Raw genomic sequence first — 5,181 nt, forward strand, 5'->3', positions numbered from 1 at the left:
GGGGGGGGCGAGAATGAGAAGAAAGAGAGAGATGAGCACAAATTCAGTAGTACATGTACACAGAAACACGAAATATATACACATACAAAAATACACACACGCCCCTATTCATACACACACACACACACACACACACACATAACCTTTATGTGTGGGTTATTTTTATCTTTATTGTTTACTCAGAGTCCTTGCCTTCTGGCCGGGCCCGGATGGTTGGGAGAGTGATGTGCTTGAACCGGAGATCCTGTGCAGCAGATTGAACTTGAGTAAAGGTTTTCAGTCAACTCAAAACACAGAAACAATCAACACATAACATCGAGCTCGATGCTCTACTGCTTCCGATAGACCATTGCTTTTCCAATTGATACTTTATCGAATCCTGGAAGCGTATATGGCAAAGACAGCTGCTGCGACGCTTGAACGTACATGTCCATACAAGTATGTCCATACAAGTATGTCCATACAAGTATGTCCATACAAGTATGTCCATACAAGTATGTCCATACAAGTATGTCCATACAAGTATGTCCATACAAGTATGTCCATACAAGTATGTCCATACAAGTATGTCCATACAAGTATGTCCATACAAGTATGTCCATACAAGTATGTCCATACAAGTATGTCCATACAAGTATGTCCATACAAGTATCTACAGGTAGATATGTATTTGTGGGAAGTACACGTGCCCGTGTAGTTATCTCTCTCTCTCTCTCATCTCTCCCCACTCTCTCATCTCTCCCCCTCTCCCATCTCCCCTCTCTCTCTCTCTCTCTCTCTGTCCCTTGTCTTTACGTCACACTGCTTGCCATCTTAGTGTTTATTCCTAACTTAGTGTTTCGACAAATCAGAATGGGGTAAATGGAGCAAGAACACACACGAAAACGAAAAGTATATATATATGTGTGTGTGTGTGCGTGCGCCTGTGTGTGTGTGTTTGTAAGTGTGCGGCGCGTGTGAATGTGTGTGTGTGTGTGCAGAGTGCTTCTCGTCTCGAAACAACTTGCTCTCTTCACATTTGAGTTGTTGGATGATATATGTTTCTTGTTAAGAAGGCGCTTCTTGAGAGAGACCACATGCCAGTCAAAGGAAACCTGGACAGATATCGAGGTTCTGCCTTTTGAAACGGAGCCTGTCGGCCCAGATCAATATTTTAGAAGAAACTGTCAGTTGAGGCCAGTATTTTGACTGTTTATCGTCAAATTTATAATCAATTAAACGTATTTGACTTTCTAGTACAGTGAAATATGTCTTACATTGGTAGGAGTAGGACGGACAGACAGACAGATGAACTGTGGAGTAAATTTCTCATACTGTGATAGGGCCATAACGTTTCCAAACTCTCCCAGAATGGCGAAATTGATTTGTTGAATGTTTAAAAGCTAATGAGCGTGCAGGAAGCCTCTGAGTGGTCGTTTGGGCTGATAACATAACAGTCAGGTTTCTCTTGAACCACAGTCTGTTCTATTCTAAAAGATGGACACCTAGGATGCAGTCTAGAATACGGTAGACGGAATTGTCTGTTTCTGTACAGTGTAGCGCCTCTGATCATAGCTCCATTCGATTGAACTTGACCTTGGGTTAAATTACTTTCACTGCTTCTGCTACTACTGAGTCTTAATATTACTGCTGCGTCTACTACCACCACCACCACCACCACCACCACCACTACTGTTACTACAAGCAAATTCAGAGAGGTAGATACTGTCTTGGCAACGCCTGGTTGCTTCTTGTGGAACTGGCCAATTTCTTGGAATGGATGTAGGATATTTGTGCGTCTAGCAGCCTCAGTCCTGTCCAAGTTCTATCTGCAATAGTCCAATGCTGTATAGTAATAACAATGTAGAAAGAGTTATTCAGAAACTCATTCAGAACCGTGTTGTTAGAGTAGTGATGCAATGTTGTATAATAGTTTGTGCTATAGGCATAATCGATGTAATTGATGTAATCGACCCTAGTGATTGACTGGTATTTAATTTATCGATTCCGAAAGAATGAAAGGCAAAGTCGGCTACGGCAGAATTTGAACTCACAACGTAAAGGCGGCCGAAGTGCTGCTAAGCATTTTGTCCGGCGTGCTAACGACTCTGCCAGCTCGCCGCCTTCTGGTGTTGTCTAATAATAATAATAATAATAATAATAATAATAATAATAATAATAATAATAATAATAATGCAGACCAACACCAAAGCCGAGATGGTGGACAAGATGGGGGAGGTGTTCAAAGACCTTCCCCGGAGACACAGTTGAGGCTGTGGTGGAAGATTCTTTCATAAAGCTGTTATCTCCCACTTAGGGGTAGGTTTTGATTTTTTTTTTAATAATTTTTGGATGGGATATTGTGCTTTGTTTCCCTTTTATAAAAACTGTCATATTTAGTCCGAATACCTGGACAATGAATGGATTTGAACCCACAGTCCCAGTCATTGCAAGACAATGGTAAAAATTCTAAAGAAACATTCGGTATTTGATCCTATTCCGACTCTTCAGTCTGTTCATCCGTCACAGACCGTCCTTCACAACTTCTCTCTCTCTTTCTCTCTCTTTCTTGTATGTATATAGATGCATGTATGTATGTATGTTTGAATATATGCACACAAATGCATATATTTTCATTCATTTTTAACGCCATTGTTAGAAACAGTTAACATCTACCATTGCTGAAAATAATAAAACTGATATTTTAAAAAAGTCCTTGTCAAAATTTTTTAAAAAATAGGAATTTTCATCCATAAATTTCTTTTCAGAAAATTTGCAGAAATATTTCTTTCGTATTCTTCCTTTCCAAAACAGGCTACTTTTTTTTTAAATAAGATGTTTCCCCTCTGACTGCCTGTCTCTCCATTTATCTTTCTGTCCGTCTATTTAACTCAGTCTATTTATCTATTTTTCAGTCTATGCATCTGTCAACTTCTTCGTCGGTTTTCTTTTCCTCCTCGGCTTCTATCAATCTTCCTAACACACAAATGATCCAGATACATTGGTGCTTCTTCTCCATCTTAGTCCCTTCTCTCCCATCATTTCAGAAAGGTAACTGAATGATTAATTTTTAACAGCCATTTTCAAGAAATCACAAAAGGGAAGACATTGTGGTCTTCTCTCCGGGTATAGATTTTATGCACTAATATATATTGTTTATATATATACACACACACACACACGATGGGCTTCTTTCAATCCACTCACAAGGCTTTCGTCGGCCCGACGCTATTGCATAAAACACTTGCCTAACGTGCCAGGCAGTGGTACTGAACTTGGAACCATATGGTTGGGAAGCGAGCATCTTACCACACAGTCACGCCCGCGGTAATCTCCCGCTAGGTTTTCCTGTAATGTTCTCAATCATTTTGTCAGCCCTTGGTGGTGCATAAAGAAATTATTATTATTATTATTATTATAATTTTTGTAATTAATCAAATAATTGTTCCCACCACCACCACCACCAAGATTTTACCATTATTGCCATTGTTATTACAATTATCCTTGTTCTCGTCCACACCATTATTCTCGTTTAATTTTCGACAATAGCAACAAAAGCTTATGAAATCATTTTTCTAAACGAGAGCCGCCGCTAATTTTATAGAAGTTTCTAGACCAGACACAGATATCAAGTGTGAACAGATTTCTCACCAGACACAGAAGAAAACCTTCCAAACATGACAATATGTTCTCTTTCACACGCTTTTCTTACAAGACGATGATGTTCAGTTTTGTAAGAGAGGACATCATTATTTCATATAGAAACACTTATACGACCACCACTACTACTACTACCACCACCACCACTACTACTACTGCTACAATTACCTCTACCAACACTACTTCTGCTACCACCACTAATAAGAATAATGACTTTTATTGGCCACAAGAGCCCAAGACAGATCAATATCAAAGGACGAGTTATTACACACAAAAGCAAAATCATTAAAACAAAAAACACAAAAATTGCTACTACAATAGTACTACTACTACTAATAACACTATTGATACTATTACTAACACTGCTACTATTACTGCAGCTATTACTACTACTACTACGACCACCACACAAATAATGGGGTGAAGAAGGAGAAGGTGGCGGAGATGGACGAGTGTAATGCTGTTGGTGATGATAATGATAATAGTTGTGATGATGAAAATAACGACGACGAAGATAATCCTTCTCCTATAGGCACAAGGCCTGAAATAATAATAATAATAATAATAATAATAATAATAATAGTAGTAGTAGTTGACACGAACCGCTCACATTCTCAGGAAGTTTCCTCTCCGTCTAATGTATAAACGTGCCTTATTTAGGTCTCCAGTTGAAACCCGGTAGAAAGATGAAATGCAAATCAATCGGAAAATAATAATAATAATAATTTCCAACAGCTGGAGAATGAGGAGCTATGACATTGGCAAAGTCTCTAAGGTATGGCTATTTGAATCGAATCGATTGAGATAATTGGTTGAAAAAGAACAGAAGAAAAAGATACGAAACTTCACAATAATGGAACAAGAGTAAAAAGAAGAAAAATGGGAAATTTCATTGATTGAAGCCCCGGGGATTGGTCTTAATGCCAACAGAAATTCCTCTCGTTCTGTTCTCCATTACTGTGATGTGGAGAGGTTCATTCTACCAGGACATACCACTTTTACTAAATTTATTAAGCTATCGCCTCCTTTGCCACCCTAGCCTTCCTCGCCATGTCAGTCATCCATAATGTCGGTAACACTTTATCGAGATCGCCCGAGTCATTCGGTTTTCGGGTATTCTGTTTAGCACAAGAGCACACATTATTTGAACAGCTCAGAGATGAAAAGCAGAGTAGGGTGTCACCTTTGATATAATAAATAGACATCTATCCACTATATTCAATGTATTGAGTTCTATACGAGATAATGTTTGCACCATACAAATTATATTCATTTCTAATCTAGGCACAAGACTCGAAATTTTGGGGGAGGAGGCCAGACGATTAGATCGACCCAGCACGCAACTGGTACTTAATTTATCGACTCCGAAAGGATGAAAGGCAAAGTCGACCTTGGCGGAATTTGAACTCAAAAGTGAAGACTGACGAAATACCGCGAAGCATTTCACCGGCGTTCTAACGTTTCTGCCAGTTCACCGCCTTACCCCACAAAATGTATTATTGATATACTCAACTTCTGTTATATATATATATATATATATAT

The sequence above is a fragment of the Octopus bimaculoides genome, chromosome 25, assembly GCF_001194135.2.
Source record: "Octopus bimaculoides isolate UCB-OBI-ISO-001 chromosome 25, ASM119413v2, whole genome shotgun sequence".
Classification (NCBI taxonomy): domain Eukaryota; kingdom Metazoa; phylum Mollusca; class Cephalopoda; order Octopoda; family Octopodidae; genus Octopus; species Octopus bimaculoides.